This window comes from Ambystoma mexicanum, chromosome 5q, assembly GCF_040938575.1.
Source record: "Ambystoma mexicanum isolate Mex_15411 chromosome 5q, UKY_AmexF1_1, whole genome shotgun sequence".
Taxonomy (NCBI): Eukaryota; Metazoa; Chordata; class Amphibia; order Caudata; family Ambystomatidae; genus Ambystoma; species Ambystoma mexicanum.
In genome coordinates, this window is record NC_090933.1 from 1,152,154,686 (window position 1) to 1,152,181,846 (window position 27,161).

Below are 27,161 nucleotides of genomic sequence, written 5' to 3' on the forward strand. Positions count from 1 at the left end.
TATTTTTTACATTTTTAAAGCGCACACACAGCCCACGGGCATCGAGGCGCTGTTACAGGGATTGTTTTTGTTTTTGTTTATTTAGTTGCGTAATTGTTTTTTTTGTCTTAGTTGCATATTTATAATGTGCTTAAACACCAAGAGGTTTCTAAGCGAATGCGCTTAAACACCCAGAGGTTACTAAGCGCGGACCCGGGGATCGAACCTGTGTTGCTTCGTGTCGTCTTGCTCCCAAGACGCGCACATTGCCGCTGAACTATCCTCCCGGGACTTGAATTTTGTCTCTTTATTTTAGGTCCTTCCTCTTTCTGATTAAATATTACCACATACAGTTTGATTGCCTGTTCAATTATCCATTCTAATGGGTTTTCCCTGTGAAATTCACTAATTGGGAGACAATTTATTTTTGGAGACATAGAAAAATGCAGTTTTAAATTCTACTGAGTTAGGGTTAAAGGTCACATCAAAATATGAGAATGCCCTTTTTAAGTTTTGAAAGAGCTAGCGGGAGGAATCATTTGGTTGTGCAGCCATACTACAAGCAGCTTTCTTGGCTTGCTCTGTAGGCTGATAGTGGGAGAATTGGTGGCTAAGTTCTTTCTCAAAATTTGTCCATAACAAATGTTCCTGTTCATTCAGACCATTTATAATACTAGCAGAAGCCACATCTAGAGGGATGTGAAAATACTGCCGATATTGTTCCCTAGGAATCTGAAGGGTTTTGAATATATCATGGATCACCTCCAAATGATCTTCTAGGCAGCAATCTCATCCTCTCTTGAACGGTCTAAGCAAGGTTTTGATAGATTTAATAATTTTTAAAGGACTACATGGTACATTCTGGTATGTGCCCTCACCCACTCCTGTTCTCTTGTGGGTGATAATGTGTGTGAGCAGTTGCAGGTGATTCAGACCCTAACATTGGATCATAATCAGGCCTGGCCATGTGGACAGCTGCTGGTAAATTTCCCTGGCTAGGGCTGTGACCAAATTCAGCTTCAGTGAACATGTTCCATTGCTGCTTTTCATGAGACTTGCTGTTCAATTCTCTGCACTGCGAATGAAGCTGCTGTGCTTCGTGGCAAAAATTTAAATTCTCATCCCTGACTTTGTGATTATTTCCTGCAACTCTTTAATCTGTGTCTGACAACGGTCAACCGTTTTAGATGTTTGTTCATTCTTATCCAGTAATTTAAATATTTCTTGTTCCATGGCATTGACTTTGTTATCTTTATCTTTTCTAAGGGTTTGAATTTCTGAAATGGCGACCATCTTTGTCCTGTGTTACATCATCTACCACTGTTTTTCAATTGATTAATTCTTGCTCTCTTTCAGCAAATTTTTTGTCTCTCTGAGCCAGCCGGGCACTAGACTCGCTACATTTGGCCTGCAATTGCGCGTCTAACTCTCCATTTTCTTCAATTTGTAGTGAGAGCTCTTGTTCTGCATCTAAATCACATTGCAATTTGCTAATGACCTCACAGTCTTCCCTTTGCAGCTTTATAGATCTGTGTAGCAGAAAACAAAGCTTAGCGCACGATCTGATGAGGCAGTTTTTCTCTTTTGCCTCGAGGTAATGCGATAACTCAGAAAATTCAGCCTCAATCTGATGCATGGTAACAAAAGTCAGAGTGCACACAGCACAATTGCTACCACTTTCCTCACAGCTCTAACTCAGAGAATGAGTGCACAATATGGTTATGCTTTATGATGCAAGGCCATGCCCAGTAATTACTTTACCACTTCCGGGCAAACGCACCATAAATATGTTAGAGATATTTCTTGGCGGTAGGTTTTGGTGGTATTTCTGCTGTTATTACTGGTGGTATTTTAGGTGAGTCTAGATATAGGGAACTGCCGGGTGATTGTTTTTATACCGGGGACACTAACGGTAAACCGAGACTGGACTTAGTACACTGTAGAACATAGCTCATCCTCTCGTAGTATTGTATTTACAATAACACATTTTGCCCTTTTGGTGGTATCTCAGAATACATTTACGATGCAATACAAATATGAACGTTCATTCAGAGCTTCTTAGAAGAACACAATTTACAGTGACCATCTTTGCTTTGCATTTTACCACATGTGATACAGTGAACTACTGCCTGTGGTAAAATGCAGTTACTGCTTATTTCACCCCTGCATGATAACACAAGAAAGCAGAGCACATAAATAAATACCAGAACTGACTTGTTTGTTTTGCAAGTATGTTATACCCAATTGAGCCTCATGAATAAAACAAACTAAACATGTAATGCACTGAAACGATATGTGCCTTTATTCACTTGCCCATACTGACTTCACAATCTGTTAAAATAATACAATGCATTTGTTCCTGCAAGCAAGTACTGCATCAAGTAACCATTTGTCCACTTTGGAACTCTGTTCGCAGCATCTGCTATGATTTGGAACTTGTGAACTTGTGAAAGAATACGTGAAAGGTGAATACTCTGCTGAGTTTACAAAAGACTTGGTATTGCTGGATTCACTAGTTTACAGGACATTTGTGTAAACACTTGTGTAAACGGATTTTTATTTTTGTTGTTTAGGACGTTTGTCTGGCATCTGGCACGCCCTCCTAAACTACGTGCTGTATTTGCCTATATCTGTGAAACACACGCGCTCTTGCGCGCGTGCTCACGCAAGCATGTACCCCATCAAGTACGCGCTTGTCCGCTTTGGAACTCTGTTCGCAGCATCTGCTACGATTTGGAACTTGTGAACTTGTGAAAGAATACGTGAAAGGTGAATACTCCGCTGAGTTTACAGAAGACTTGCTATTGCTGGATTCACTAGTTTACAGGACATTTGTGTAAACACTTGTCTAAACAGATTTTTATTTTTGTTATTTAGGACGTTTGTCCGGCATCTGGCATGCCCTCCTAAACTACGTGCTGCACGTGCCTATATCTGTGGTGCATCAAGTACCTGCTTGTCCGCTTAGCTGCACAGTTGCGAGGCAGCGAGACAAATTTCCTTTTAATTTAAAAAAGAAAACAACCAAATTTGAAGCATGTCGATATTAGAAGGCTATTATTTTCCTCCTTTACTGCCAACAAGGTGAGTGTCTAAATCTTAAATCATTTCCCTGTTACACACTTAAAACCTGTATGCCCACACCTGTTTATCATACCACTACTATGACCGGGGTGGGAGATAGCCATACTGCTCACACGTCTATCACTCTCACTCCAGTGAATTCTGGGAGGACGGTTGTTAACTGTGAATTACTAGGGGGTTGAAATGCCGAGCCTAACAAAATGTTTCACAGTTGGAAACCATTTGCTGCCTCTCTCTGCCTGCCCCTCCCCTCCTGCTTTAAACGGAGGGGGAGAGGGCCGAGAGGCGAAGCCGAGCAGGGAAGGCCGTGAGGAAAGGCCTCCCATGCTCTTATCAGCTCTTTGCTGCTCGTCTGCCGTCTGCCAGAAATCTATGCCGCACTCCGGAGGTAAGAGCCAGAACCACAACTCACCTCGCTCATACCCATGCCTGCATAGTAGATTCACCAGATTACGCACCCGCACGCTGCAGGCCACTCTCTACTCCCATCCCCTACCCACGAACACCCGCAATGCCCGGCTAAGTTCGCGCACCTCACCGCCCTCGCCATATTTGATCACTGCAAGACTCATCCGCCCAAAGCCTACAGCGTCGATGAATACAGACAATAAAGCAGACAATAAAGTACTGTACCACATCCACAGGTGTGCCACAACCGTACTAAACTTGTCACCACTTGTGCCCACTTCTACTGAAAGTGAGCCCCCCAGTATAAAATTTGTGGTTAGCAATTCTCCTACCACCATTTTGAATGCTACTGTGCCAAATGTTTTACAACCTGTGTCCACCACTTCTGAAACTAGGCCCCCCAGTGTAAAATCTGTGGTTAGCAATTCTTCTACCACCATTTTGAATGCTACTGTGCCAAATGTTTTACAACCTGTGTCCACCACTTCTGAAACTAGGCCCCCCAGTGTAAAATCTGTGGTTAGCAATTCTTCTACCACCATTTTGAATGCTACTGTGCCAAATGTTTTACAACCTGTGTCCACCACTTCTGAAACTAGGCCCCCCAGTGTAAAATCTGTGGTTAGCAATTCTTCTACCACCATTTTGAATGCTACTGTGCCAAATGTTTTACAACCTGTGTCCACCACTTCTGAAACTAGGCCCCCCAGTGTAAAATCTGTGGTTAGCAATTCTTCTACCACCATTTTGAATGCTACTGTGCCAAATGTTTTACCATCTATGTCCACCCACTCCCCAGCCACTACCGAACCCCATCTTAAATGCGCCATGATTAACGCTAGATCCATCAATGCCCACGCTTTAGACATCCACGACCTCCTAACCACCCATGACCTCGATCTACTCATGATTTCTGAAACATGGCTTCACGATGCATCTGGCCCGGCACTCACCCTCGCACTACCGCCTGGATATTCCATCACCAGACAAGATCGGCTATCCAAAGGGGGAGGTGTAGCAATTATTGCCAAAGACTGCTTTTCTATCAGGAAAGTAGAGAAATCCCTGCACAACAGTGACTACCTCCAAGTCAAAATTAACCTATCTCCCCAACGTACCATTGCTGTCCACATTGTCTACCGCCCCCCAGGCCCAACAGGTGACTTCCAAGCCTCTCTCATCCACCTCCTCTCTGACAACCTCAAGAAACAATCTCAAGCCATTCTCCTGGGGGATGTTAACCTAGGTCTCCTGGACAGGAAGGACTCAGCAGCCAAATCTCTTGACTCAGCCCTCAAGGCTCTGGGCTACAACAACACCATCTTTAGCCCAACCCACGCCCAGGGCAGAACCCTTGACTGGATTGCGCAACATAACTGCCCACTCATCATCACTGGAAACCTTCCCACCCCATGGTCAGACCACCACATCATCACCTTCAGCATCCTCACCACCTGCTCCACCACCCCCCCACCCCAACCACTGCCACCCTGCCTCGCCAGAAGCTCCCGCCAACTCACTAAGGAAAGGCTACTGCCTTTCCTCCAAGGCCCAGCCTTCAGACCCCCTTTCTCCACAGACCCAGAAACACTCGCAACAGCCTACGAAGCTGCCATCAAAGCAGCCATTAACTCCATTGCCCCCCTTAAACCCCGCAAAGCCAAACCCACCACCCATTCCAACTCCTGGTTCACCCCAGACCTCCTCGCACTCCGCACTCAAAAAAAGGATGCCCTCACTCAGTGGCAAATGTCTCATTCTGACAAAAAGACAAGATGATTTTTAAATCATGCTCCACTAGATATAAAAAAGCAATCACCCTAGCTAAGGCCAAATCCTTTGAATCCAGAATCTCTGAAGCCCAATCCAGCACTAAAGAAATCTTTTGCCATTTTCAGGGAGCTAGAGACACCCGCGCCTGCCCCCCAGAACTTCACCAAAGACAAGGCCTGGTGTGATGATATACAAGCAGCCATGAAAAATAAACTGAGTCTGCTCCAAAACAAAATACTAGCCACCAAGCAAGCCCTACCCAACACACACACCCCTGTCCCACCACCAGCCCCGGACACCCCCCAACCCTTTTCATTCAAACCCATTCTAGAAAAAGACATCACCAACATAATGAGGAACATCAAACCCTCCAATTGCAAAGGTGATGTATGCCCAGCCACCATTATCAAAGACTGCGCCGAAGCATTAGCTCCCTTCCTTACAGCCTTTGTAAACGCCTCCTTTGCTACAGGGAAAGTCCCTGCCTCCCTCAAGGAAGCCTGGGTCCGCCCTCTCCTAAAAAAAACCACCCTTGACCCCACCTCCCCCAACAACTATAGACCCATCACCACTGTCCCCTTCCTCCTCAAAATACTGGACAAAGCAGCATACCTGCAGGTTCAACATTTCATTGAAGAGAACAAACTCCTAGGACTCCGACAATCAGGCTTCCGCCCCAGACACGGGACCGAAACCGCCCTACTCGACCTGAAAAACCAAATGGACGATGCCAGAGACATGGGCAAACCAGCACTTCTCCTACTTCTTGACCTATCCGCGGCTTTCGACCTCGTGGATCATGACGTCCTATGCCACCACCTCTCCTCTACGGCCAAATTTTCCCCTGAAGCCACAGCATGGATCACTTCCTTCTTACAAGACAGAACCATGCAAGTATTCTCGGACCTAGCATCCGCCTCACCTACTATCATACTCTGTGGTGTGCCCCAAGGCTCCTGCCTCTCACCCACCCTCTACAACATCTTCACACGACCCCTTTTTCTCATCCTTGACGCCATGGGCATTTCAGACACCAACTACGCTGATGACACACAGATCCTCCTCACCCTCACTGGCAACTACGACACTGACTCCATGACCCTCAACAACCTCTACAACACCATCCAAGCCTGGATGGCAGACAATGGACTATGCCTCAACTCAGACAAGACTGAACTCCTCCTGGTAGGCTCACCCGACACGCTGAAAAATCTAGACTCCCAGTTCAGTCACTTCACCATAGACTCCATCAAAATACCTGTCTCAGAATCAGTCAAAACACTTGGCGTCTACTTAGATTCCAACCTATCCATGGTTAAACAAGTCAACGCTATAGCCTCTGCAGCTGCATATCATGCCAAACTAATCAACGCAGTCAGGCCCTTTCTCTCCAAAGAGAACTGCACTAACATAGCCAGAGCCATCACTGGATCTAGGCTTGACTATTGTAATGTACTCTTCCTAGGTACATCCAACAAAAACCTAGAGAGGTTACAAATCATTCAGAATAGCGCTCTCCGGGCAGCCCAAGGCATTGCCAAACGAGAACACATCTCGGAAGCCAGAAAACGAGCACACTGGCTCCCAATAAAAGAAAGGATCATCTTCAAAACGCTGACACTGACTCACAAGTGCTTTCACCTTACTGCCCCCGACTACCTCTCCCAAAGGATCCACCCCGTCTCTACTACGAGGCCAACCAGATCACCATATACTAACATGCTCTCTGTGCCATTAGTAAAAAAAGCCAGAGCTGGCGGCTCCAGCTTCCCATATCTCGCACCCACTCACTGGAACGCCCTACCTCCTATAATCCGAGGTGAGGCCTCCCTTTGCACCTTCCGCAAATCCATAAAAACCATCTTATTCACATAAGATTCCTCGCACCAGCTGAATACATCTCCTATGTTCCAGTGCTTAAACTGTTTGTAATGACCAACTGTACCAACCAAAACAGCAGCTCTATGCCTGTTGAATACATAATGTACTGATGAATGCTTCTTTGCCTGTAACTAAGCTCTTGCAAGTAACAGCGCCTCAATGCCCATGGGTTACTTGCGCGCTATATAAATTTAAATAAATAAATAAAATTCGGTAACCATGATGTGGCATCTATATTTGGCGGGAATACATTTTTACACAAAAAAATAGCTGGACGGAAATCTTGTTCAGTGAGTTCATTTCCAATACATGTTGCCCTTGCTGCTCAAACAATACTACACATGGCCGAAAAGGAGATGGTCGCACAGTCTCCGGACAAAAAGGAAACAATAGTGCAGCCATCAAATAGTAAGACACATGCAGCACTAAATCTTTCCGAGATTAATCCATCGGCCTCAGAGATATCTATTTATGCAAGCCAGTGTGAATCACCAATTTCGATCCGCACTGACTTGCGATCAGAACACACCCATAATTCCTCTCCTGTGTCTGCTCGATCACCTCTTTATCATATGTAGACCCCACTCTGTGACCAAGAACCCACCCTGAAATACAGAACAATCTTGAGGTCAAAATGTCAACACAATCAAATCAATTGGAACAATTAGCTTCTGGACTGGTAACAATATGCAAGGACTTACCATCTTTGGTAGATATTCTAGTCCAAACCTCTGGTGCAATGAATGATGTTGTGGAAATACAAAAATCTGCAGTCATAGAGTCTCTTTCTGGTCCGGTTGCGGAAATTCAAAAATCTGTCAACATGGATTTTTCTGTGAGTCTAGTCATTCATGCAATCTCTCACATCATTCGACCCCTTGAACAATCTATTATAGTGATTCATGACAATGAAAAAAACACGTCCTGGGCCAGTATATATCTTGTGGATAAGGATTCAGAGGTGGGACCAATGTCAACACCATTAGATGACAACTTGATAAAAAAAACTGAAGCAGATAGAAGATTGTTTACCAGCAAAGAGGGCTAAGGGCCCTGCATTGCATATGAAAAAAACAAAACATTTGAGTACTACAAAACACCCAAGAAATAGCCTGGCCACCTTTTTTGAAGCTTTGACAGCCTCTTCAAATACTCAGTCTAAGAAGTCATTGCACACTCCTCCTTTAGTTGCTCCTGTGCCTGCTATTTGACCAATGCTATTACTTCACCTCAGGCAAATGTCTTGCCACCCCTTGTTTTACCCAATCCTATTCCAACTGTGTCACAAAATGACCATAGAACGTGTGCATCTGGCCTGGACTATACACCATTAAATGCATTGCTAGAAGTAATAGAGAAGTCTAGACAAAAAGATCTGAAAGCTAAAAAGATTATCAATGTTGAGCCCACACCACAGTCTGAAGCGGGTAAGAACCAGTCTTCATCATTGGAAGATCAAGATGTAACCTTTTCAATTGAAAACATCAAAAAAGCCATAGATGCTTACTTGGATAAGAGGTTGCCTCTAATAATTCCTAACCCATCTTCCCAAATAAGTCAAACAAGTTCTAATTTGGTGAACAATATGCAATCCCTGTGTGTGGAGTCCCCGTCAAATGACAAAATTAACTAATGTGTGGAAGACAAACTCCTCATGCAAATGAATAAAAAAACCTCCCTTCATACCAAATCTTATCAGACCAACCTAACAATGAATAAATGTCACACGTTGATCTTAAAATGTCGCGGTGGTCCCTTTGGAATTTATTACCTTAACTGAAGCAGTGTTTTAAATACCTTTGGTGATGTGGCTGAACTCGAAGATATTGAAACAGGAGATATTAATCAAGTGGAGTTTGTATCAGATACTGACCTGTCAATAGTCAGATTGTGGATACCATCTGGTGTGGTATTAAACACCATTTGGAAATCCAAAATGATCTTATTTGGGTTGGGTTTTTTACTTGCTCAAGATCCCATGCGAGAACAATACAAACAGGTCGATGCTACGTCACATAAAGCTGCAGAAATGCAAACAAATGCATCCTATGCAAGAAGCACATAACCATTAAATGCGAAAAAATTGATCTGCCTTTCACTGGTGAGCTGGAACATTCATGGTAATTCACATCTCCAAATGTTTGGGACAAATATGAAATTTCTCTATCACCAGCCAAGAGATCAGTCCAAGGTCGCCCATCCTCAGGACTATTAGTTGCTGTCAGAATCAGCGCAGGTTTTTCAGTCTCTGCATGGGCTTCTTTTAGTTCCTTCCTTCAATTGGTAAAAATGTCTAGGTGCCAGTCTCATTTTGCTTTGATAAATGTCTACCGAAATCCAGCAGGGATGACTGACAAAATAGTCTATCAAGAGCTGATCCAATTATTAGATTTGATACAGATTACATCGAATATAGTAGCCACTATAATAGTAGGCAATCTAAATCTTGGCAGTATCAATATGAAAAAAGGGCAAAAGCTACTTGCAGTTGAGAGATGGACTTCTCTCATGACCGAACGCAACTTCTGTAGAGTCAATGGTGCAGTTGTAGGAGATACTCCTGCCAAAGCCACATGCCATAGAAATCATTCACCAGCATCATTGACTATATTTAAGTTGATGCCAGTTTGTTTCGGTCATTACTCAACTTTGAAATTATTGAGCAAGAAGTGAGTGATCACAATCTCCTAAATCTCAATTGGAGGTGGCTGATAGACCAAACCCAGGTGATGAAGCAATGGTCCAAAGACATTATTACCATCAATTGTGCGAAAACCCAATTCCGATGGTCTGATCCGAAGCTTGTAGCGTTGAATAATGCAATTAATGTTAACTTAACTAAGTCTGCTCCTGAACAATGCATGCATATTCTGGACAAATATAAAGATACGATCACCAGAATAGGACCCTGAGCCTTTTGTCATACCCATGTATATGACAAATTGGTGAAAATGAGACATCGAGAATATCTGTATGAAAGAATATAGATCTGTAATTCCTCATCTGTAGATCAAGCATCTGCTCTTAGATCAGCGAAATGCAAATATTTGAATTGGATCCATGGTCGCAGAACCTTTTTATTCTAACAAGATAGTGAACTTATGCTCCAAGCAATGAGTAGTAAAAACTCCTCTGAAATATGGGCATTATTGAACAATCACTCTCGAGATATCCAAGCAATTGCACAGTCCTCAGGCGTCAATGAACGCCAGTGGGTTCAGTATTATACTAATCTATATATTGATGATACTTTAAAAAAAAAAACTATTGTATCAAATCTGCTGCTCCATGGAAAGTTGAGTGTACTGTCCCTATGCTAGAGGAACTAATGAAACAGGCCAGCTCTTCTCGAGCTGCGGGCCCAGATGGGCTCCATAATTGTATGCTAAAACATTGATATTATTCAAAATCGTCCAGAAAATTCTAGCCACTAAAGAACTGTCGGCCTCCTGGACAAATTCACTAATTGTCCCTATTTTTAAAAAGGGACAATAGGTCATTACCTCAGAACTATCGCCCAATCGCTTTATTAGATGCTCCGGGCAAATTTTTGCTAGACTAGTATTACGAGACTTCAACAGCTGGACCTTGTCTCAAAATCACTGAGACCCGAACCAAACGGGTTTTGTTGCTGGTATGGGCACTCCAGTTAATTTAATGTGTCTGAATGCACTAAAAGCACAATGTCATGCCACCAAGCAAGTGGTTTATTTTGCTTTTGTTGATCTAAATTGCGCCTTTGATTCAGTTTCTCACACTTTATTAATGTCTAACTTACAACGAGAGAATTGCCCTGATACTCTGTGTGACATAATTTATGAATTTAATTCAAAAACATCAGTCCAAATTATGCTCACAGTAGAAGGTCTATTATCTGTTCCTATTCCAACCTTTCGAGGCCTCAAACAAGGTTACTTACTCGCGTTAGCCATTTTTAACTACTTCCTGCATGATGTTAAAACAGCTTTTCTGGACATATGTTCTGATTCACTGAAACTCAACAACCAGCCGATTAAAGCCCTTGTCTACGCAGACGATCTTGTGCTAATTTCAAAGACCCCAATTGGCCTTCAGAAGTTGCTATCTGCTTTTGAAATCTACATTATACAAATTGAACTAAAGGTTAACACGGATAAAATACACATAGTAATCTATGCACCAGAAAAATCCCTGAAACCTCAAATATCATGGTCAATTAACAAAGTCAAATTAGCAACAGTCAATCAGTATAAATACCTAGGCATGGTTTTTGAAGGTATCGTTGCAGCAAAAGGCCAGATAGAGAGCGTTGACAATAAGTTGGTCACAGCCATATCGCACATTTTCTCTCATTCCTGCGCTTTTATTCTGGAATCAAAAAGTCAGACCATGCTTGCTATATGGCCTAGAAACAGGCGCACAATTACCGTGGTTGCGGTTAAATACACTTGAAGCCAAATATTGGAAACAAGTATTATGTCTCCCGCAATCCACTCCCATCTCATGGCTGTGATAGGAACTGGGACTAACTTCTTTGTATGCCCTCTATCAATGGTGATTATGTAAACTCTTCGGGAAATGTCTCATCTCAACACCATCTAATGTAATGTTGAAAGTTTTGGCTGCATACATGTTTTCATCATCACATCAATTTGTCCAAAAATGGACGTCAAGAGTCATCCATATACTTGCACGTGATGAAGTGTCAATTGAAATGTTAATATCGAACCGAAACAAAGCTAAAACAGTACGACTGGATTATAAACACAGAAACTTATTTGTGAAAATCACCATCACCTAGCCAACACACAGCCATGTTACGTTTTAACCTTAACTTGTGGCCCACGAGAGATGTTCGGGCAGTTCGCAAAATGATACCAATGGAAGAGAACTTCTGTCGGTTTTGTGCAGATCGTTCATGCAAAGAAACATTGGAACACTTAGTCTCACTCGGTCCCGCTCTTATGCCTCTTCGAATAATTATTTTTTCTAAACATTGTAATCATCTTGGTTTATTAGAAGATTATGATCGCTGGTCGGCATTTCTATCGACACCTTCGTCCTCTATTCAAATCGCTCTTGTTGGATTTTTGAATGCTTTAGAGCTAGATAAGGTTGTGGAATAGTCGAACATGAGAACAAACTATACTAAATATTGACTGCATCATAGTCAATTTGTAAAGATATCCTTAAGTCTGAATGTTCGGATGAACTTTTATATACATGTATTGTAAAATGTTTTTATGATGTAAAAGAATGTCGGACTTCTTTTTTGTTGTGTTCTGTCAAATATTTTATTTGTATTGAAAAGTTGATTTAATTCAGCTGAATAAATAATTTAAAAAAATACAATGCATTTACAGCTCCAGCAGCAATATTTAGCACACATTTTGCTATCTCTCACCCCATGCGATGATCCCTCCAATTACTGTAACTCTGTCCCATCTCTAACTTGGCAGAGAACACTATGCAGCAATATTGAGACACTTAGCCCTGAAAGCGGTACCTTCTATCCTTTGCAAGTATTATTTTTTTCCAACTGATTTCACATTGGGAAACGCACTTCACTTCAGTAGAACTGGGAACAAACGGACTTTGGGATGTCTGATATGTAGGAAGCTATGCAAAATCGATATCTACATTTGAGATTTTAAAGCTACACACGCCTCAATTATACTTTCCATGCTCACCTAGGGTATCTCTTGTTCAGCATGTGCCTGGAAAAAGCAAGGTTGGGATTCTCCATCAGTTCGGCTGCTGCGAAACACCCCCACGGCAGCCCTCTGGACAGCGCTCGCACTCGATCTTCCTTACTCTGCCTTCTCCCATCGTGCTTAGGACAGCTCAGCTCACACTCTTCCGAGAGAAAGCCTGCACAACACCAGCAAGTGCCCCACACTCCAGATGACAGCCCAGGAAGAACACCCCTTTGACATCACTGCACAATCCTTTCAAACACAATATGTGCCTCTGATGTATGTTCCCTTAAAGAAAATGTAAGCACAGCCTGCCTCTGATAGTGACATCATGTGCTCATCAAAAACCACCTCCCATTGGAAAGTTCCAAAGAAACAAGTGCTCTGCCTATCACCTTTAACCATGATCCACGCTGTCGCAATGGCTCTGAAAGTCTATTAAACAATAAACTAGTTTTGAGCAAATTGGATTTCACATTGCACAATTCTGACTTGTCACGTCTTCATTCAAACACAGCGCAGTCTTAACTTTATTCATTGCTTTTCCAAGCCAACCTTGTACAGTTTGTACACAAAAATCATCAACTGACCTGCTCTGAATATTAGTAGTGGATATTTCAGGGTCCCATTCTGTAACTAGCAGAGGGCTCCGGGGTATCAATAACCGAGGCATTCCCAATACCAGCCACTAGCTCTTTTTCCCTGTTATTGCCACTCATCCACATAAACTGTGGGAATCTCCAGGCAAGTGTCTTCATAAACCTTGTGTGGGGATGTTAGGTATGCCTCCATAATGACTTGAGACAGTTTTCTTGAGCATAATCATGCAAGTCCACCAATCCTTGTGCTAGAGGACTCTTCTTGTTTTGGCAATATCTGACCTCTGCAGGAAAGCCTTGCATGGACAGAATCCAGGAAGTAAATCTGGAATTACTTACATTCCCAGCCGACATTCTGTCAATTTGTAAGTACTGCAAGTGTTAGTGAGGAGTCTCTACGATAATGTGCTCCCCTTGGATAAACTGGCAGTAATTTTTTCAATGCCCATACAGTTGCAAGGAGTGCCTTTTTGCAGTCATTCAGGACAATGGTTTGCTTGCATGAGAGATCACTTTGTTGACTTTGTCGTGCTTTTGATGCAATACCTCTGTCAGGCAGGTATCTAGAAACCCTGTCACCAAGAAGAGCTCCTTATTCTTAAAGGGTTAAGCCAAGCAAGGAGCTTGAGAAGGGCTTCTTTTCAGTTGTTTAACTGCCTCGGATTGCTTTGGACTCCACTCCTACTTGACTCTGGCCTTTAATAAATGGATCAGAGGTTGAGTGACCTCTGCATAGTCTTCAATTAACTTTTGACTATCAATAGTGAGTCCAAGAAGGCTTTTCAATTCTCACAGAGTAGTATGGTCTTTTAATTTCAATAAGGCTTCCACTTTCATCACCTGAGACTCTAAGGGGGATTTTGTGGTGATTGAATGGATGTACGTCCACAGTCGTATGAATCGACCGAAAATATATCCTGGAAAACCAGGCTTACCTGTTTAAGCTTCTGCCTTTGCTCCTCAGTCTCATAGGCATCAGCAAGATTGATCCGCTCCTCGACCATCTGCCGTAACCTGGAAAGACCTCAGGCTTAGCAATTTCAGCGATATCCTCCAGTTGGGTGGAGAGATCTCTTTTTATGGTGTTGACCTGGACATGAGGTTCCATGTATTCGAGTTAGTTGTTGTTAACTCAAAATACCACCTCATCCTTCCTATATCTTCCACTCTATAAGGCATAAAGAGTGCACCAAGAACTTCCTCCCATAACGAGTACAATATTTTCTGGAGGAATCCCATCACTGATGTCGAAACAGTAGTAAAGAATTGGTCCAATTATTTCATTACCTAAATCAACAGAATAGCATTGGGAATCGACTGCCATTCCAATAGTGGTGTCTGTGCCCAAAGTGATACTTTGAGGGACGCTGTTATCCACCAAGATTCTAATGGTAAAGATAAACCTTGTTGTTGGAGGTAAGAGTTCAAGTTTATTTAGGCGTCCTCATGTTTGAAGTTCTGTCCTTGCTTAATTTTGAGGCGAATGGTGAATTGTCACACCTGTCCTGGGATGGTGACGTCTTTTGCCACCTGAACTTCCACTGTGTAAGGCAGAAATTGAGCTGACAAAAATGTTCTTTCTGCGTTGTCAAAACCCATATGGTTAACCCCTCAGTCGTGCCCATACATTGTTGTTAATTAAATCTAAGCTAATTGAAAATGGATTTCGAATGTCACTACCCAAATAAAAGTCAGAAGGGATAGCTCTAAAGATCCAACAATTGTGTTCTATACTTTTGTTGTCAATGGGCATTTTTAGCATACACCTGCTATGCAGGGAATGATTGGAATATGGTGTTTCCAGATCCACTTCCCATTTCTCAGTGAACTTAAATGTGGGGATGGTGTGGTTACCTGAATAATCCTTCTCTGATGAAGCTTTTTCCATTATTCAGGCATGCTCTGGTGATTACTGGCTACTCCCCCCTCATTTATCTAAATGGAGAAAGACAAGCGTTCGCTCTTTTTCTGAATGTCGATCAGACTTTGGACTGGCTTTTCATCTTCCTCTTTCAAGTGATTCAGTGTTTTTTCTGACTTTTGACTGCTATATAAATAATTTCAGAGTGTTCCTCCCCACTTTGGAATGCCACATGCAACTGGGAGGAAGATTGTTTTTCAAGAGTTGAGAAGAGTTCCCATCACCATGTTGATCTCCTGTAGAGATGATGGTGATTTTTGGGACTTGATTGTTTGAATTGAAATTTCAATTGATCGGTACACTGGTCAATAAGATGGCAGGTACCATTCAAACTCACATAATTTGTGCTTCTTTTTACTTTCATGGGCCATTTAGTCTGGGTCCAGAGGACCTGGTTCACGCAGTCGATCAGAGGTGATAAACTCAGAAGGAAGGACTTCCCGCTGGAGTCATGACTATCACTGGGTGTTTTAAACCCTGTTGACCAATTTTGATCTATAGATCCGCAATCCCTTCGACGGAAATATCATTCCCATCAATATTTTTCAGTTGTCCGGAAAGAGGTATGAGGAGAATCTAATGACTCTCCCCCTTCCTAAATTCATTTGGTTGAAAGCCTTTTTGGACAGGAGAGTAACTTGCGATCCAGTATCCACCAGAGCCAATAATTCACACTGATCCTGTTCCTTGACCGGGGCATAAAATCTGCCATCTTTTTCCTCAAGTGTACAAAGAAAGTGTGAGTATTTTGCAGCTCAGCAGTCATTTTCTTAATATTAAAATCTGTCACTGTGTGATCTTGGGCGATTTTCTGTGTCGGAGATTGGGAACCTGTAGGGAGGAATTTAAATTTTTGAATTCTCATAGTTGGGGGATCCTGTTTCTCCCCATATTCTTTGCCATCCCCTTTGGTCTGAAGACAATTCTACGAACCTATTTGCAGTGAGGATACCTCCCGACCCTGTCAAATTCAGGGTCTCTTGGGACCCACTTTTCTTTGGGAGGGCTCCCACCATTCTTGAAAGACTAGATTTCCTCACCTGAATCCTCCAGGGATTCTTCTCTTTCAAAGGGGATGAATTTATTTTCCTTCTCCACAAAGTGGTTTTTTTCTTTTACCTCTCCTACTTAGTCTCTGTTCTTTGTGTGCTAGCTTCCAGGGATTCACTATCAAGTTGAGAGGTTCCCAAGGGTCCTGTTCTGATAAGAAAGGAAGCTTCCTTACGGGCTTGGAATCTCCCTTTGACCTGGTCCCCATTCTCTGGAACCTGTTGATTGTTGAGATTTTCCTTCAGTCACCCCCCCCGGGCATCAGACCCGAGTGTTGGGGCATTCTGGGAAGCATGATTAGGGTGCGGGTAGGGCCGAGCCTTCAGCATGTGCCCCAGGCTATCGGCCAATTGTTGGACCTGTCGCTCCAGCTGTGTAACCCTTTCTTTGGTTTCTGGGTAGTAGGGAGGTCTCTGCTCATACCTCTGCTGCTCCCTTAAAGGGTAACTGTCCCTTCTAGTGAAGTAGCCCCATAATTTCGAGTCCTGATTTCCCCTTTGCCTTGGTTCAGGGTTCTATTGTTCTGGAACAGGGGGAAGAAGGAGGATTATTCTGGAAGTTAAGATTTTGAGGGTACCTGTTGAAAAAGTTCAGGTGTGGAGGTGGTGAAGTACTTCTCTCCTGTGCAAAATTCAGAGGAGGAAGAACTTACCTGCTCTGCCCCCTCTTTGTGCTGGGAGAGTGTACACAAATGCCAGGATTGATTTTGTTCCCTTCTTTCGAGGGTTCACATAGGTAGCAGGGTTAGAAGGGTCATTTTGCTGATAACCTGCCTGCTTACCATTCGATTGGACCTGGGCGGATTGTCTCCTCTGCCTCTCATTCTTCTTATCAGCTGGAGGAGTATTTTTTAGCCTCCCCATTTCCAGGTCCAAAGTAGGGGTAGGTTTCACCTCTTCCACCTTAGCAGCGGCAGGTGCAGGTGTACTAGATGGCTTTGTTGTTTTAGGGTTGTTTTTATTGTCAGTTGGACCTCATAGATCCTGGTGGCTTGCTCTCTTAACCATATCCAGTGTCCTGTGCTCATGCAAATCACTAGCTAGCTGGGTAATTATATATTGGGATGAGCGTGGAAGTATGTGTCACAAATTCACTGCTATTTGTATTCACTCACTTAGAAGTCTGCACAAATGCACATTTTAATTTTTAGCAAACTCCCTAGGTGCCTGATTTTCCCCACATTGTAAATTATATGCAGATATGCATGCCTCTTGTGGGTTCTTTTGAGTGGAGAAATGTTTTAAAATTGCTGCTTTATAGGTGGACCATTTGCAAATATACTGGTCTTCCAGTCCCAAAAAGAAACTGGCGTACTCCAGGGAAAACATCTGTTTCGCAAACATGCAATTGACATCAATTTTAATTTCAAATGATGACATAATCCAAATGTTCCCACATCGAATACTTGACGTTCTTGTGGTATGGGGTCATTAAGCTCTTTGTCATGCGCCCCCAATGGAAGCTGTGGCATTCGTGGAGACTCCATTGAATTTGCTGTTACGTTCCCTGCTGTGTATTTTTAGCGGTCTAGTTGTTTCATCTAAAATGGCCGCACCTCCTTATACTGTATTCAGTTCCACAGTCTGGTGCCTTGCACCTTTGGATTTTTCCCGGAATCGCCAACGCTAGTATTGCTTCTTCCTTTGAGCTAATGCCCCGTCTTCTTTTGTCTCTGTTCTTTGACTTCTACCCTGCGGTCGTCCCTTCGCCCACACGTTTGAGCTCTCTCTCCCTACTTCTTCCCGCGCCTTCCGCGCTCCTGGATTTCTCTCGGCTCTCTCTTTTTGCCTATCTCTGTCTTCTGGGTCTCATCCCGTCCTCCTGCTTGCTCCCAATTCGTTTTCCCTGCTTGCTCGTGTCTTCGGACTCGTGTAGCCGCTTTCAGATATACAGAGTCTGCTTCCTTCTTTTTCATACTATCTTAATTTCTGCTATCACCTTGTACTTACTATACACGCTGGTAGCCTCACTCCTGTGCTACCTTCCCAAACTGAAGTGCTTCCATGTTGGATCTGCCCTTACCTACATTAAGGACTGCTCACCATTGTCTACGATTTCAACAACCTTCTCCTGGTACAGGGATTACTTCCAAGACAACACCATCAGCCACCTCCAACTCAGAAGAGAATATACCAGGGATTTTTAAGCCAGAATGCTTTTTCCCTGTTTGAGGACTGGCTCCCAGGATACCCCGTGGTCTGGTGCTGTGACACCCAGACAACGTGGCCTCCAACGGAGCCCGTCCTTACTTGCACGAACAGAAGATAAAGAAAAAGTAAGGAGAAAAGAAAGCGACTCACATAAGAAGAAAGACAGATACCCAAGAAAGCTCCACAGTAGAACAAGGTGAGGAGGAAGAGGGGAAGGAGATCAATGCGTTTGACACTCTTTATGGCCTTAATCTGCATGATTGGCTCTTTAACAAAACCCTTTCATTATTTCTTTTTTGCCCCTGAACCTGAGTCCATTCACACTCAGAAACAGTGCTGCCAGTGAAATTCCAGTCCTCGTCTCCTAAGCACTCCTTATCTCTATGAGATTGGGAATATCTTGCAGAATCGTTGGACCTGGACTTGCCGTGAACTCCCACGGTCACTTTCCCTGTCGTCACTTTCTGGTGCAGGATAGAGCACAGTCTCTTCTTCCGACTGTTGCCAATGGGTACTATCCCTCCTTCCAGGTAGTCTGCGGGAATCTACCCATTCACCTCAATATGTGTAGGTTTTTTAGGATGCTCTTCCTAGGCTGAAACTTCCGCTTACTCTTTGAGCGAAGTGTGCTAGGTGGTGTCAATATTATTTTCTGCAAATCTAACTCTCTGATTTTCTCATCATGTGAGTTTTCAGGGTCAGAACTATTCACAGGGATATTTTTGGCCTTCCCATGACACACTGGTCTGGACACCTTCCCTTATGTCTGCTAGAGCTGAATACTCATCAATTTTCAGATAAAGACTGGCCTTCCTGATCAGGTTGGACAGGAACAGTGAAGTCCAGTTGTCGCATGTTTCCCTGTTCTCTATAAGTGATAGACCTGAGGTCAGTTCCGGTCTGTACCTGGGAGTTTGTAGGTAACTGGCATGAGGGTCTTGGTGGGAGGGGCATCTCTCCTTGGTCATAGGGCCCTATATCATACCCTGATTGATCAGGGTGTCTTAATGCCTGTATATATTTTTTATTTAATTATTTAATTTCTCACTCTTATTTCTCTGTGCCAGGATTGCCTGCATATGTTAAGAGAGCTGAGCTTTTAACTCTGACACAGGTACCTGCCTCCAAGCACACTGCTGTAGGTCACCAATCAATCCTTTATTTTCTTTACCTCATCTTGAAGGATTTCATATTCTCTCTGAGAATATTGTGTTATCCGCGCATGTTCATGGTGATATTCTTTTAAAATGACAAGCTCTCTCTCCTGAGCATCTCTACTATGCACTGCCTGTAATAGCTTCTGTTTGTCTCAAACGTTCCCTAAACTCTATATTTAGTTCCCTGTTTCTGGTCTGGTCCTGAAAACCTGACTGACCCTTTTCTGCATCCATTTTCAATTGATTGACTTTTTGTAATAGAAACTCAAAGTAGGCCTTTAGTGAGCTGATCGGTAGGTGACGTTGATTTGGTTTCTTTAAATTGGTTTTGTATCCAGAACTAGCATCTGTTTTCCATACTTATGAACGCTATTTCTTTTCCTGTCACGTTCTATCTGAGAGTTGTGGTGAAAAAAGCCCAATAAAAGTCCGCAAAAATGGGATTTTGGGTACAAATCCTGATTCATTCAAATTTCTCAACAGAGATTAACCCAATAAATACACCAATCTACAGAACAAACCAACTAGGAATACTACTTTAAGGTAACAGTCCAACCGAAGCATGATAATTATGGCAAATTGAATTGAAATATTAAGAAAAGGAGACAACTAAAATAACTTGTCTATTGTCTCCTCATTTCTGTCTGTTATGTTATTCTACTAATCCTAATCAATCCTCCCCTACGTCAACCCTCATCTCTGTATTTTGACGCATATATTTGGCTTTAAATCATTTGTTGTAAACTAATGATGTGATGTAACATTGTTGGGAGTCCTGGCGGAGTCCTGGGGGCGCAGAAGTTCAGAAGGCCAACCTAATTACTTGGAACAGGGTAACCTCTGGACAAGCCAGACCAATCAGGGTAGCGATCGCGGCGGTCAAGACTAGGTCTCAAGAGGGGTGAGGGTGACTGAAAGCCCGCAATGAGCACACAAAGCAAGGACACTTACAAACTACTCCAAACTCCTTGAAACACTTGTGTATAGGCACGTTACAAATGCCATATCATATCATATCATTGCATATATGTTTTTCTCACGTATGGTCTAAATTTATTTATTGCGTGTAACTGGAATCCTCATTAAGCAATATGAGCACTGATTTGAAAAAGGCGATGTAAATAGCCGAAACACGTGTCATCAACAAGGGCTAACAAAATGCATTAAATAAAAATACTTCATTTGACTTACTGGTGCATGTTTCAAGTCTGAGCACCAATAGAAACTTTTTGTAATAGGACAGTGTTATCCTGATTTAAGAGGTCCTTTCCTTAATCAGCTGTATTTTCTGTTGCTTCAGAATGTTTAAATTTTGGTGCATCTGATCAAAATCGTTTCGGGAGTCAATTGCTCTTACAATTAACTTATAATGAACGTATAATTAACTTTTATAATGTACTGGCTGTTTCCATGTTTAAGCTCCTTCATGGACTGTTTGGAGGGCTTTCATCCTGTTAGAACTGATATAATATTGTTTCGTCCTCATTGTACATGTTGGCCTATGCCCAGTCACTTTGCGAGGAAATCCGTATTACAAGGTTGTGTCCTCAAGTGAATCGAGCCTCCATTTTAGGTTAGAACCGCCATTTTAGTTTATTGTACAAAGTCAACCTGTAGTCTAAAATGGCCGTCTCGTGTGCTCTTGTTCTTGCCTTAACCTCTTCAACCTCTGTAGGAGGGTTAATGTCCAACCTGCCTTCAGGCTACATGTTAGGGTCATGTAGACCTTGTCCTTTGTTGACCTCGGGATCAGGGAATTACTTGAATTAACAATTGTTAAACTACAACTATACAAGAACAGTAATGCTATCCAAATACGATATGCGAAACCTATGTTTGATCTGTATTAAAACAATATGTAAAGAGTGTAACGTTAAACTAAAGAATAATAGAGTGTGTTAGTAAATGTATTCAAAAGTAAACCGCATGCACGAGATATGTAAATTAGGAAAGTGAACCTGGCGCGACCTTAGCCCAATGTATTATTAACTTGTAAGAGGCTGGACATCGTTATAACAAATTGTATTAACACACCAGAGAGAAGGCTAAAACATGGGAATATGCTTTTGACTTTCTTCTAGATAAACTGTTTACTTTTACATGATATCTATACGCATGCTCATGTTAAACCCACACCAGTTTAAGTAAGTTTGCAATTCAAACACTTAACTTATGAAGACAACTTTGTTATTTAAAGACTACAAGATAAAACACATTTAATTGTTTGTCTTTTTACCTTACTCATTAAAGGAATGTTTTCGGTTCACCATCAAAACTCCAAAACATATATTGCTACTGCCATTATGTGTTAGTAATCGTATAGACCTCTGGAGATATCATTACCGTGAGATAATGACCCACCACCAAGTTGTGGTCTGAGGCAAAGCTGGGTCTATAGGGGTCCATTAGCAGATATGTTGTAATGTGCAGTCATTAACTACTGGTATTGACTCTATTCTTAAAATGTTGTTTTCATATGTAAACAGGGAAACAACAATTCAATTTCCAGGCAAGATGTATTTCAACTAGACACTTCTTCTCTGAGAGGAATTTTTTTCTGCAGCATCCTATTTAACACATCAAAGAGGTTGCTATAACATGGGAACATGCTTTCACTTTCAGATAGAGAAATCGTGTACGTGTGCATAACACCAAATGCATGCTCATGTTAGACCCTAGTGCAGTATAAGCAAGTTTGCGATTTAACAACTCAACTTATGACGAAAATCTACACAATCAAAATGCATTTACTTTACTAACTCAGTTTGTCTATTTACTTTACTTACTATTGGAGTAACTTTTAAACTTCACCACGAAAACCTGTAAACATGTATTGCTACCAGCAGTATGTGCTAAAAGCCTTATAGACATCGGGTTTGGTCATTATTGCTTAGGATAATTGCCCCTCCCTCAGTGTATAATGCGATATTATTTGCTATCTTTCAGGGGAAAAAAATATATCTTTCATCGTGAGGATAATCCTATACTGCCCATTTTCTGCTGTATGGCTCTCACTTCTGAATCCACATTTGTCCACTCTGCTCTCTCTTTCACCTACAGTAATTGCAGTCTGTTTTCTACTGTGTATCTAATACTCCTCACTGATGAGGCCCAACAAGGCCGAAACATGTTTGGGGATGCTTGTGGTCTCGTGCAGAAGGGATGTGACCTAGCAGTTTGGGCTGGACTGCCCCTTTTGGGGTGGGGCCAAGCCTGATTTGCATATGATCTTTCCCCTTCTGTAATGGCTTGGCAGGCGAAGACCAATGGTCTGGAGGGTTGCCCAGAGCAATGCCAGTGGTTAAGATTCATTCTAAACCTTCCAGCCATCACCTCTTTGTTTTTGCTTTGTCACCCCGAGTAGGGTGGATATGCCCAGACGTGGGTCCCATGCCTGCTGGGCCTTAAGACCCAAGCTACTCCTCACTGATGAGGCCCAACAAGGCCGAAACATGTTTGGGGATGCTTGTGGTCTCGTGCAGAAGGGATGTGACCTAGCAGTTCGGGCTGGACTGCCCCTTTTGGGGTGGGGCCAAGCCTGATTTGCATATGATCTTCCCCTTCTGTAATGGCTTGGCAGGTGAAGAACGATGGTCTGGAGGGTTGCCCAGAGCAATGCCAGTGGTTAAGATTCATTCTAAACCTTCCAGCCATCACCTCTTTGTTTTTGCTTTGTCACCCCGAGTGGGACGGGTATGCCTAGATGTGGGTCCCGTGCCTGCTGGGCCTAGAGCCCCAAGCTACTTCTCACTGATGAGACCCAACAAGGCCGAAACATGTTTGGGGATGCTTGTGGTCTCGTGCAGAAGAGATGTGACCTAGCAGTTCGGGCTGGACTGCCCCTTTTGGGGTGGGGCCAAGCCTGATTTGCATATGATCTTTCCCCTTCTGTAATGGCTTGGCAGGCGAAGAACGATGGTCTGGAGAGTTGCCCAGAGCAATGCCAGTGGTTAAGATTCATTCTAATACTTCCAGCCATCACCTCTTTGTTTTTGCTCAGCTTTGAATTGGCCAGATAACTAGCTAGTCTTAAAGTATGCTTCCATATACGCCCCTACAGTTGAGCCAGCATTTATTTGATGTTTACCAGGCACATCTTGAGTCCGTTTAAGACAATTGCCTCAACCTTATGGGTGTAGAATTCTATCACTGGCATCAGCAAGAATCTACAGTATTTCCTGTAAATAACTCACATCTGGGAAATAAGCGGCCTCATGTTTTGATTTAGAGCCGTCCTCCACATGCTTATAGATGAAATATCGCATACATTATAACCTAGATATCTAAGTGCAGGTATTCGTTCAATTTGAATTCCATCTATTTACCATTTAAATGAGCATATATTTTTTTCCTGTTAGTAAATCTTACAATTCTAGACTTACTGGCATTTGAGTGCAAGTTTAATTCTTTTGCACAGTCTGAGAAGATTTGTAATTTTGTTTACAAGCCAAAAAGCGTTTTATCAAAAAAATAAGGTCATTAGCAAACGCTAACCAATGTAGATGTAGCTTTCCAAGTCTAACTGGGAATATGTTGTTGTGTTGCAATATGTCATCTAAGTCACACAATGTGTGCTGCTTACAAGAAGGAACTGCTGTGGTAAAAGCTGCAATCTTTCATCCGGCATTGCGAGCTTCTCCTAGGCTCTTGCCGGCTTCCCTGCAGCACCTCACTTCCTGGAGGAGGCAGGGCCACGTTCGACACGTGGGCTGATCACGTGATCGAGGGATCACTCAAAAGACACAGGCTGCCTCCCGCCCTGTGTGCTGCTTACCTGAAGGAACTGCTGTGGTAAAAGCTACAATCTTTCATCTGGCATTGCGAGCTTCTCCTAGGCTCTTGCCGGCTTCCCTGCTGCACCTCGCTTCCTGGAGGAGGCGGTGCCACGTTCGACACATGGGCTGATCACGTGATCGAGGGATCGCTCAAAAGACACAGGCTTCCGCCTGCCCTGTGTGCTGCTTACCTGAAGGAACTGCTGTGGTAAAAGCTGCAATGTTTCATCCGGCATTGCGAGCTTCTCCTAGGCTCTTGCCGGCTTCCCTGCTGCACCTCGCTTCCTGGAGGAGGCGGGGCCACGTTCGACACGTGGGCTGATCACGTGATCGAGGGATCACTCAAAAGACACAGGCTGCAATGTCGGATGTTGAACCCATGGACAGCCCTGAACAAGGATAAACCATGTGAAGGAAAGGTAAGAAAAGAAACTTAAACTGTAATCTTGCAGAACCCGGTTCCTATAAGCGAAATGACAACCTTGCAGGACACGAGCACTGAGATAGGGCTCGGTGTCGGTGCCGAGAAACTTCAAAAGCCAAACACTGCCTTTTTCGGCGACACAAATGGAGACACATCTAACATTGTTACATCTCCATTTATTGCCCAAAAAGATTTACCAGTAAATAATGCACAACTTGACACCACATTAAATAACACCAATGAAACTTTGCCAAATCTAGAATCTGGCGAAAAGCTTATCATGCCAAAGGCAATCCAGCCTGAGATACGATCTGTAACGACAGCATCGCCAAAAATTGTCCTATTGACTCTAGACAATCTAGAACCCATATCACAATCGATTTGTGAGTCTCATGAGTAAATTTGCAGCCTGACGTCGCAAGAGACGTTTTACTCGCCATTTGAAATCACAGACGCCGACATGATGGCTGCTGCACATGTTTCCTCTTCCGCACCAATCATGTGCGTAAAAGATTTCCCAGAAAACATGCAACCTTGTGAACGTCAGGACGTTTCATCAAGTGTCCTGATTATTGAGCATGAGTCTGTGGAAATAACTCAATTGTTAGTTGGCAAGCAAATAGAAGTCCAAACCGCTGTGCCAGAAAATGCAAATCAGATGTGCAATCAGCTTAATATTAAAAACAATGTTGACGTGAGAGATTTGAGAGAAGTGAGAGAGTCGAAAAATGGCAAAGCCGAAAGCCTAAAAGAGCCAGTTTATCTCCAGACTTAACAAGGTGTAATTTGCATCGAGTTCAACTTCATGGAACTCACGGGGGTTTAACTCCAACCGGAGGCAAGGTGATACGCTATCATCCCATGCCAAATGCAAAGCGAGTTGACAAAGGACCAAATTATAGTTCCATCGTCTCATCTTTGCCTACATCTTCCGTGGATGAAATTCTTCGAATGCCCGTGTTGGAAAGCATAGCGTTGACATCTAATGGAACTCCTATGTCTCCAAATCAAGAAAATAGCATTGCTAAGATCACTCAGACGATGAACAAGAACTCCTGGAAAGGTGTAACTGCGGACTCAATGTTCGAATTAAACAAAACAACTACAAGTACCCCTGTGATGCCAACACGAAGAAACAGAAACAACAAAGGGCCAGAGGTGGCCCGAAAATCTGATTTAATGACCGAAACAAATGCTCATAACAAAGACTCTTCATGCCTTTCAACTAGCGGAGGAGAGAACACTGGACAAACTCCAGCAAAAGCCAGCATTTCGTCAGCCGCAGCTATGCAAATTCATAACAACGTTTTGGCAGCATCCTCCCTGGCAATGATTCCTTTTGTTAAATTATATGAAGCATTAAGCGAACGGCTACAGGATCAAGGGGCTCTACTTTCGAACCTCATTCAGAAAACGACGGAACTAGAAAAGTCTAGCATCCATCTAATTGAAAAAATTCTTGTTGACGCAGAACGCATGGCAACATGGCAAAGAAGGCAAGACGACATGGCTACTCGAAACAACTGTCACCAGGAGAAATTAGTTGGTGGCTTGGTTGAGGCTCTGAACTTAACGCAAAAATGTCATTGTGGTATGACATGCAGAAATGATAGTGCTAAGAACATGTCGCAGAATTCGGATTTCGTTAAGGCAAAAGAGGTTGGAATCTCGGCAAAAAATAATGCTGACAAAATGACTGAGGATTGTGTGATCCTATCTGAGACAAAAGGGGGCCGACTAAACTCCAACAATCCGGCCATGGCTGAAAAATTGATGTCTCAGCCGATCTGCTTGGAGGTCGCGACCACGTCTGGGACTACAATCTGTAACGACATCCATGGACCCCAATTAACGGAAAATGACCCAGAAGAGGTTATTAACGTCCTGCATCAGGCTGCCACACAAGTAAAAGTGGCCTTACCAGGATGTCATTTCTCCTCCTTCGGCATCTTTACTGGTCCCACAAAAACAACGACACCTGCTACAAAATCAGACAAAAATAAAGCTGTACACAAAAAGGCAAGTGGGAAAACTAAAGACCTTGTAATAAACCCTGCAAAGTACACCAAACAAACTGGAGCCTCTAAGAAAAAAGCGTTTATAAGAAACGTATCAACTCCGCCACGTTTGAGTACATTCAAACGCAAAAACGGCCAGAATAAGACCAAACCCGAGGCTGATTCAAAGCTAGTGTCTCGCATGCCCTTGACTCAAGCGTTGCATAAACCATCTTTAAAACGGAGAAGAATCATTTCTGATTCTGACAGCAGCTCGACTACAACTGC